This window comes from Rhinoraja longicauda, chromosome 13 (assembly GCF_053455715.1).
Source record: "Rhinoraja longicauda isolate Sanriku21f chromosome 13, sRhiLon1.1, whole genome shotgun sequence".
NCBI classification, from domain to species: Eukaryota; Metazoa; Chordata; class Chondrichthyes; order Rajiformes; family Arhynchobatidae; genus Rhinoraja; species Rhinoraja longicauda.
The window spans coordinates 22,646,818-22,657,462 of NC_135965.1; positions in this window are offsets into that span (position 1 = coordinate 22,646,818).

The window sequence follows — 10,645 nt, forward strand, 5'->3', positions numbered from 1 at the left end:
TTTAGAACTGAGATGAGGAAATACTTTTTCAGTCAGAGAGTTGTGAATCTGTGGAATTCTCTGCTTCAGAAGGCAGTGGAGGCCAATTCTCTGAATGCATTCAAGAGAGAGCTAGATAGAGCTCTTAAGGATAGCGGAGTCAGGGGGTATGGGGAGAAGGCAGGAACGGGGTACTGATTGAGAATGATCAGCCATGATCACATTGAATGGCGGTGCTGGCTCGAAGGGCTGAGTGGCCTACTCCTGCACCTATTGTCTATTGTCTATTGAACCCGGGTCTCCGGTGCTGCCAGCGCTGTGAGGCAGCAACTCTACCGCTGCGCCACCGTGCGGCAGAGACAGAGAAATTGAGTGTCTTTGCAATAGGCAGGGCGGGAAGATATGTAGTCCAGATAACTGTGGGTGTCGGTGATTTTGTAGTAGATGTCAGTCACAGGATATCCCTTGAGATGGAGACAGAGAGATTAAGAAAGGGGAGGTGAGGTGCTGGAGACAGTCCAAGTGAAAATGAGGGTGGAGGTTGGTGGTAAAGTTAATGAAATCAACATCTCTGGATGTTAACTTCTTGTTCATAAATTTCTTAGAAGTTCCTCTCTCATAGAACCGCAGAGTTACAGCACAGAAACAGGCCCTTCAGCCCAACCCATCCATGCTGACCAAGTTGCCCCATCTAAGCTCATCCCATTTTGGACCTTACCCCTCTAAACCTTTCCTGTCCATGTACCTATCCAAGTGTCTTTTAAATGTTGTTTTAGTACCTGCCTCCTCTGGCAGCTTGTTCCACCATCCTTCATGTGAAAAAGTTGTCTCTCAGGTTTCTATTAAATCCTTCGCCTCTCACCTTAAACATGCCCCCTGGTACTTAATTTGTCTACCCCAGGCAAAAGACTCAGTGCATTCACCCTATCTATTCCCCTCATGATTTTATACACCTCAAAAAGATCACCCCTTAGCCTCCTGCGCTCCAAGGAATAAAGTCCGAGCCTGCTCAACCTCTCCCTATTTCTCAGGCCCTCGAGTCCAGGCAACATCCTCAGACAAAATCCGTCAACATACAAAAATTGACTGAACAACTCCATTAAGGACTCGTCTATAATTAACTAGAGCACTCTGAGGATGTGTTGCACAGTAATTAATTGGATTCTGCTCGCTACTACAACAAGAAATGTACAAACACCATTGCAACACTTACAAATACTGATTGGGGGGGGGGGATGGTTCAATGAAGCACAGCGGGACATTTTCTATTTTGATCATTCATTTCTGTCACAGTGCCCTCAGGATGTGAATCGCAGTCTCACAAGCCAAAGGTGAAAGATTGGGTGGAATGTTGATCACAGGGATGAAATTAGTCATAGTGTGGGGTGGTATTAAATAAACCATAATGAGTTACATTCTGCCGCTCTTTAGTCCTGAGTGTCTATTTGCTATCTGCCCATTGGCACAAAGGCAAGGCAAGGCAAGTTTATTTATATAGCACATTTCAGCAACAAGGCAATTCAAAGTGCTTTACATAAAACATTATAGAGCAGTTAAAAGCAATTAAAAACGGTCATTAAAGAGAATAGAAAATAAAAACAAGCTAAAATAAAATAAGACAGGTATAAATTATCAAGACTAATCAGTCTGAAGAAGGGTGCTGACCTGAAACATCGCCTGTCCATTCCCTCCACAGATGCTGCCTGACCAGCTGACTTCCTCCAGCACTGTGTCTTGGTCAAGTTTCCAGTGTCTACAGTTCCTGGTGCCTCCTCAAGAATAAATGTCACCAGCCCAGCATCCTGCCCCATACACACATCCTCAAACACTCTCACACACGGACACACACACATACACAGGCACACACACACATGCATGCACAGAGACACCCACACACACATACACATGCACTTGGCCCACTGAGCTCCATCCATCAGCAAACACCCACTTGGATGAATCCTCCTTTGATCTCTCGCCCTCTGGGCTTGTGGTGGGACAGGGAGTGAACCACTCGCTGAGAGCCCGTTGATAGCCCATGCCTGATGGATGTGTCTCAGTGCTGGTGATGAACCGGCTGCTGGAGCAGGGGTCGTGTGTGCCATTGACCTGTAACGGCTCCAGCCCTGCGCTGGCACACGGCAGCTCTCTCATTGAACTCCCATTTCTGGGAATCTCAAAAACAAAATGCAAAAAGAAAAAGACGTTTCTGGCAAGTTTCCAAGAAATTCAGGTGTCGGGGGTTAGAGATTTGCTGAACTGGAACGTTCTCCCAGTATCAATAACGCAAAACAGGTGATGGAGATTAAACAGTCAATTGCTCTCCAAAAAAGAGACACAAAGTGCTGGAGTAACTCAGCGGGTCAGGCAGCTTCTCTGGAGAACGTGGACAGGTGATGTTTCGGGTCGGGACCCTTCTTCACACCCAGTCTGAAGAATGGTACCGGCCCAAAAGTGTGATAGTGGTGGGGAATAAGCTGTCCTTAAGTCAGGACATCCAAGCTTGCAAGCTCCTTCACGCCATTTTCTTAACCTCATGACAATAGATCTGACTTCTGTCACTGAGATAGAAACCTCACGTATCCACCTATTAGCTGCCACATTTTGTCCTGCCCCTATATTGTCTTTTGTCTATTGTCTATTGTCTAATATAGCACTCGATAACACTCAAAAAACAAACGAAAAAAATGTATGTCCGCGAGTCGATCTAGTTCAAGACCTATTTGGAGATGGAGTGTTTAGTAGCCTAATGGTTGTAGAGGACGAAGCTGCTCCTGAACCTGGACGTTACAGTTTACCTTCTTCCCGATGGCAGGAGTGAAATGAAAGTGCGGCCAGGGTGGTGTGGGTCTCTGATGATGCTGGCTGCCTTTTTGAGGCAGTGACGCCTGTAGACCCTTTCGATGGGAAAGTCAGTACCCGTGATGTGACTCTGACCTGACAGTGTTCACCACTTTGTGCAATCTTCTTCGTTCCTGGGCGTTCGTGTTGCCAAACCAGGCCATGATTCCTTGATGGGGATCCACCGTAAATTGGTGAGCACAGTCCCTTCCATTGACCTCATTTATATCCCATGCTGCCTCGGCAAGTCAAGGGCGAGTCGCCACCCTGGCCACTCCCTCTTGTCCCCACCCTGGCCACTCCCTCTTGTCCCCACCCTGGCCACTCCCTCTTGTCCCCACCCTGGCCACTCCCTCTTGTCGCCACCCTGGCCACTCCCTCTTGTCCCCACCCTGGCCACTCCCTCTTGTCCCCACCCTGGCCACTCCCTCTTGTCCCCACCCTGGCCACTCCCTCTTGTCCCCACCCTGGCCACTCCCTCTTGTCCCCACCCTGGCCACTCCCTCTTGTCCCCACCCTGGCCACTCCCTCTTGTCGCCACCCTGGCCACTCCCTCTTGTCCCCTCTCCCATCAGGCAAAAGGTATCGAAGTGTGAAAACGTACACCGTCTGATTCAGGTAAGTTTCATCCCTGCTGTTATCAGGCAACTGAACCATCCTACCACAACTAGAGAGCAGTCCTGAACTAACTATCAACCTCATTCGAGACCCTCGGACTACCTTTGATCGGACTTTACTGGCTTTATCTGCACTAAACATTATTCATGTTATCCCCTTTATCGTGTATCTGTACACTGTGGATGGATTGATTGTAATCACGTACTGCCTTGCTGCTGACTGGGTAGTGCACAACAAAAGCTTTTCACTGTACCTCACTGCACGTGACAATAAATAAACTAAACTAAAGGAAAAGTGAGCAGTGTTTGATTGGAGTTTTTATGCTCAACGATAATGAGAGAATTGGATAAACAACATTTGATCCTCCCCAATGTTTGAAAGAGGTTCAGAGGAAGATGAATCAGGTCATCAAGGCCTGTCCCTTGAATGATTCACAATCACGGAATGTTCTGAGAATTCAGAGCCGCATTTGGATCGTTGAAAGACACTGGACAAAATATTATTTTGAAGTGATTTATGTCAGAATGCCACTGGCCAAAACACTCGACATTACATGAAAAATTAATTAATAGTTTTGGATGAAGCTACAAAGCGATAACATAATTCACCATTTTAGTGATAAAACTGGCTTCAACCCGGCAATGTGGAAAATTGCTCGGAATATCCAAGAGTCAAGAGATTTTATAAAATTATGAGAGGCATAGATAGGGTAGACAGTCAGAACCATTCACCCGGCATGGAAAAATAAATACTAGAGAGAACAGCTGAAAGATGAGAGGAGATGTGAGAGGCAAGATGTGTTACACAGAGTGTGGTGGGGGCCTGGGACACACTGCCAGGGGTGGTGATGGAGGCAGGTACGATGGGGGCGTTCAAGAGGCTTTTGCACAGGTACATGGATATGCAGGGAATGGAGGGGAATGCATCATGTGCTGGTAGGTAAGAGTTGGTCTTGGCATCATGTTCAGCTTCTTTGTGATTGTCCACTCCGGGCACTGTAGAGGCTCCGTCACTGAGTTTATTCAGAACTAAGGTGTAAAAAAAACAACCTGCTGGAGGAACTCACTGGAGGCATACTGATGGTATTGGTTTGGGGTTGTTATAAGTTTATAAGTCATATTTTTCCACTCTTTGCCTTCTGCCATTCAGCCAGTCTTCTATCCATGTAAGCATCTCCCCTCTGATACCATGGGCTCTCATCTTCTTTAACAGCCTCACGTGTGGCACCTTGTCAAAGGCCTTCTGAAAATCCAGGTAAACAACATCCACCGACTTTCCTTTATGTATCTTGCTATTTACTTCCTCAAATAATTCCCACAGGTTCGTCAGGCAAATTGCCACGTGTACTGAGATTATTTGTTTGTTCCTTATCAAATGTACAGTGAGCCCTCGTTACAACGGACCATATAACGGGGGAGAATGGTGTCCTTTATTGCCGATTGTCTGCCATAACCAAATGTAATAAATGGCATTTCATGTGTGGAGACCCAACAATAACATATAGGTTGAGCAAGAACAGCACTGACAGAGGTGCCTTTTTTCAACCGAAACATGAAAGCAAAGCCTTACCTGCCCTGAGGTACAGGGCTCCACGATCTCAATGCAGCACCTACAGTTCTGAACACTTATGCTGAGTCTGCCTTGGCCCACGCGATTATGCCTTGGCCGATGCTCCTATGACTTGGAACCTAGGACTTGTGAACACCATCTCTTTGGATGTTAGGATGGGCCACGGACTCCCACTATTCCACTTTCTACTTGACAAAAGACTTGTGCTTTCCACACTCTGTTGGAGCATAGACAGAGTAAGGAGGAATCTTTAGCAAAAATGCTGGAGTATTAAAAATTATACATTGGGTGCTAAACAAAACTGACTTAGTGGGGATGGAATTAAGAGGAGTGGACCTCTCTGACTCACTGCTTGACAGGGAGATTAAATCGATGAAATATGTTTTATCTGCACATTGCCTTTTGCGAATAAGAAAACTGTGTTTTTAAATAAATGTTTGCAGTTTGGTTGATTCATGGGCTGTTTAATGGAGGGCTGCAGCACGCAGAATGGTACACAGTTACACTGAGTGTGTGTGCTTGTGAGTGATTCCACACACACCATCGACAGCACCCTGCTCCACCATCGGAGGCTGCTTTAGATCAGCACAGTGGGGGCATTAAGGTGGGGAGAGGACACGTACTGGTACTGTCTCTCTGTCTGTCCGTCCGTCTGTCTGTCTGTCTGCCTCTCTCTCCCCCTCTCTCTCTCTCTCTCGTTCACTCACTCTCTCACACTCACACACACTCAATCACTCACTCATACACACATTCACTCACACACACACACACACTGATTCACTCACTCATTCACTCACTCTCACTCACTCAAACACACACACTCACTCACACCCATACACTCACAAGCAGAACACATTCACACACATACACATTCTCTCACTCTCACACGCACATTCACACAAACGCACACGCATACACACACTCTTTTCCACACACACATTCTCTCTCTCTCTCTCTCTCTCTCTCTCTCACACACACACACACTTTCTCTCTCTCTCTCTCTCTCTCTCTCTCTCTCTCTCTCTCACACACTTTCTCTCTCTCTCTCTCTCTCTCTCTCTCTCTCTCTCTCTCTCTCTCTCTCTCACACACACACACACTTTCTCTCTCTCACACACACACACACACACAGGACAGATACACAGGCAGTGAGCACAAACACAACATGGCACTGCCCCTCCAGCAGAGAGACACACAACCTAACGCCCTTGAAAACACAGACAGCCACAAACGCATCTCACGTTAGGTATGGAGATGAAAACTCAAGAGAACACCGCAGGTATGGTTTCACCAAGGCCCCAGAGAACGACATAAGACGTCAGAGCTCCTGTACTCCATCCCTCCAACATTAAAGGCAACATTCTCTTTATTGATTTACCTGCCATCCCAAAGCACTCCAAATCCTCGGGTTCTGGTAACTCTATGAGTCCTTCCCTTATATTCAATTCAATCTTCAATTTCTCTGTACCGTGTGGTACAGAAACACATACAGGAGCACTATCATGTGTTATTTACTTTAATACTCACCACCCTTGCTGTAATCTACCCTAGCTGACATGACCCTCCACCTTTGGGTTGAAAACTCAGGTTTCAAAGTGAACCACTTCACTTCTCAACTAAATATACAGTTCTGCTGTGTTAGGGTGCCAGGAATCCCTTTGGAGTAAGTTACTAATGAATCCTTTCTTGTTGCACTGTACAAGATCTGGAATAGACTGTTCTCTGGGTGATCTTCAAAATCGGTCTTGTATACATTCCAGGAATTGATCCTCTGACCTGTTTATATTACTTTGGTTTGGCCAGTGCAGATGCACCTTAAAACACCCCTTGATTACAATATTACCGTTGCCCTATCTGAAATATAAGGGTAACGAAAAGGAGATAATGATAATTGATAAGAGATAATGATGATAGATTAATGAATGTTACTCTCTGAATTGTCGCCTCCACAATCCCGATACTACACACGTAAATAATATTGTAAATTGTGTTCTAATTTCTCAGTCACCAGACATTGAGGCACTTTTTTTGGAAAATTGTGCAGGAAACAATCCAAACCTGTATTGTAAGCAAACGTCTTGGTGAGTTTACAGAGATATAGCAATCTCTCAATTTATGAGTGGATAAGATTACTTTATTGAGTCAAAGATCAAAATAGCATGGATACATGCCCTTCAGCCCAACCTGTCCATGCCAAACAAGTTAGCATTCTGGGCTAATCTCATTTGCCCTCATTTGGCCCATATCCCTCGAAACCCTAATTGTCTATTGTCTATTGTATTCTGTACAGTTTTGGTCTCCTAATTTGAGGAAGGACGTCCTTGCTATTGAGGCAGTGCAGCATAGGTTCACGAGGTTAATCCCCGGGAAGGCGTGACTGTCATATGAGGAAAGATTGAAAAGACTAGGCTTGTATTCACTGGAGTTTAGAAGGATGAGAGGGGATCTTATAGAGACATATAAAATTATAAAAGGACTGGACTAGCTAGATGCAGGAAAAAATGTTCCCAATGTTGGGGGAGTCCAGAACCAGGGGCCACAGTCTTAGAATAAAGTGGAGGCCATTTAAAACTGAGGTGAGAGGGAACTTATTTACCCAGAGAGTTGTGAATTTGTGGAATTCTCTGCCACAGAGGGCTGTGGAGGCCAAAACACTGGATGAATTTAGGAGAGAGTTAGATAGAGCTCTAGGGGCTAGCGGAATCAAGAGATATGGGGAGAAGGCAGGCACAGGTTACTGATTGTGGATGATCAGCCATGATCACGATGAATGGCAGTGCTGGCTCGAAGGGCAGAATGGCCTCCTCCTGCACCTATTTTCTATGTTTCTATGTATCTATCCATATATTTGTCCATATGCCCTTTGAAGATTATAACTGTAGCCGTTCTATTGCTTCCTTTGGCAGCTCATTCCATATACGAAGGGCCTGTTTGCACACTGCGTCTTCAATGTCTACAGTCTAAAGTCCTGCCACAGATGCCTGGCATCTGCTCGACTGAATTGAGCCTCTGGTTTGCGTCGGAAGGAACTGCAGATGTTGGTTTACACCGAAGATAGACACCAGTACTGGAGTAAATCAACGGGTCAGGGAGCATCTCTGGAGAAAAAGGACGGGTGACATTTTGGGTGTGAAGAAGGGTGCTGAGCCAAAACGCCACCATCCTTTACCTCCAAAGACGCTGCCTGATCCGCTGAGTTACTCCAGCACTTTGTACCTATCTGAGCCTCTAGCTTGTTTTGGAAATCTCCATTGGCATTCCTGATAGCCCTGCGGAGATCATACTTGGCCTTCACGTACGGTGCAGATCATCTTTCATGGAAGCCTTGGATCTGAATCTCAGCATAGACTGAATCTCCCTGTTCAGCCCAGGTTTCTGGTCAGGATAGACCCTAATTGTCTTTGTCAGAAGGCAGTCATCAGGGCATTCCTTGATGAAAGCAGTGATGATTGAGGTACACCCCTTCTTTCCTTGAAATCATCTTAGAGGAAGCAAGACATCTCAGGAAGCATCCCTCTGAACCAGCTCACCAACTAGAGAGCGGTCCTGACCCATCTACCTCATTGGAAAACCTCGGACTATCTTTCATTGGACTTTACTGGACTTTATCTCGCACTAAATGTTATTTCCTTCATCCTGTATCTATGCATTGTGAATATAGACACATAATGAGGACGTGCAGCGTAGGTTTACTAGGTTAATTCCCGGAATGGAGGGACTGTCACATGTTGAAAGACTGGAGCGACTAGGCTTGTATACACTGGAATTTAGAAGGATGAGAGGGGATCTTATCGAAACGTATAAGATTAGAGGCAGGAAACATGTTCCCAATGTTGGGGGAGTCCAGAACAAGGGGCCACAGTTTAAGAATAAGGGGTAGGCCATTTAGAACTGAGATGAGAAAAACTTTTTCAGTCAGAGAGTTGTGAATCTGTGGAATTCTCTGCCTCAGAAGGCAGTGGAGGCCAATTCTCTGAATGCATTCAAGAGAGAGCTGGATAGAACTCTTAAGGATTGCGGAGTCAGGGGGTATTGGGAGAAGGCAGGAACGGGGTACTGATTGAGAATGATCAGCCATGATCACATTGAATGGCGGTGCTGGCTCGAAGGGCCGAATGGCCTCCTCCAGCACCTATTGTCTATTGTCTATAATGGCTCTATTGTAATCATGTACTTTCCGCTGACTGGGTAGCACACAACAAAAGCTTTTCACTGTAACTTGGTACACGTGACAATAAAGTAAACTCAACTAAATAATGCTGGAGTTACTGAGCGGGTCAGGGAGCATCTCTGGAGAAAAGGAATAGGTGACATTTTGGGTCGGAGCCCTCCTTCAGACTCCTGTACTGTGTACGGCTTGATTGTGATTCTGTACAGCCTTTCCACTGACTGGAACAAAGAGCAACAAAAGAGCTTTCACGATTTCTACCACCACTATTTCCAATTCACCACTAATTTCCATCCTGCTCTTAAATATACTTGGACCATCTCCGACATCTCCCTACCGTTTCTGGATCTCACCGTCGCCATCACAGGAGACAGACTAGTGACTAACATCTACTACAAATCCACTGACTCCCACAGCTATCTGGGCTACACTTCTTCCCACCCTGTCTCCTACAAAAAGTCTATCCCGTACTCCCAATTCCTCCGTCTACGCCGCATCTGCGCCCAGGATGAGGTGTTTCACACTAGGGCATCAGAGATGTCTTCATTCTTTAGGAAACGGGGCTTCCCCTCTTCCATTATAGATGAGGCTCTCACTAGGGCCTCCTTTATATCCCGCAGCTCCGCTCTTGCTCTCCCTTCCCCCCATTCATAACAAGCACAGAATCCCCCTTGTCCTCACCTTCCACCCGATCAGCCAGCATATCCAACAAATTATCCTCCAACATTTCCGTCACCTCCAATGGGATCCCACTATTGGTCACATCTTCCCATCTCCTCTCCTTTCTGCGTTTCGCAGAGACCGTTCCCTCCGTAACTCCCTGGCCCACTCGTCCCTCCCCACCCAAACCACCCCCTCCCCGGGCACTTTCCCCCGCAACCGCACGAGATACAACACCTGTCCCTTTACCTCTCCCCTCGACTCCAGTAAGAGTACAGTCCTATGGATGCAATGTGGGGTCCCATCTTTTATAGTGAAAGAAAGCTCTGCAACAGGAAACACATTGTGCAAAGATTCATCGCGCAAACCTATTAATCAACAGTGCAGTAAATGGAGGAGTTGGTGTTGGCTCATATCTCAGGCCTTTTGTCAATTGGGTGGGTGAAGGAGAGATACAGAACCAAGCCAGGTAAATCTTCGCTCCTCCGTCAGTCTGAAGAAGGGTCCTGGCCCAAAACCTCATCTGTCCATTCCCTCCGCAGATGCTGCCCGACCCACTGAGTTCCTCCAGCACCTTGTGGTTTGGCTCAACCAAGGAACAGGCTATTTGACATCAGGCCGTGTGTGGAGAGATAGGATAACTCATGGCTTAACTCCAGGAGAGAGCAGCCACCTCCTGCTGCCAATTCTCATGTGGTGATGGAAGAGGTTAGGTGAGTATCTGCGGAATCAGAGTCATGGGTCATACAGCGTGGAAACAGGACCAGCGGCCCAACTTGCCAAAACTGACCAACATGTCCCATCTACACTTGT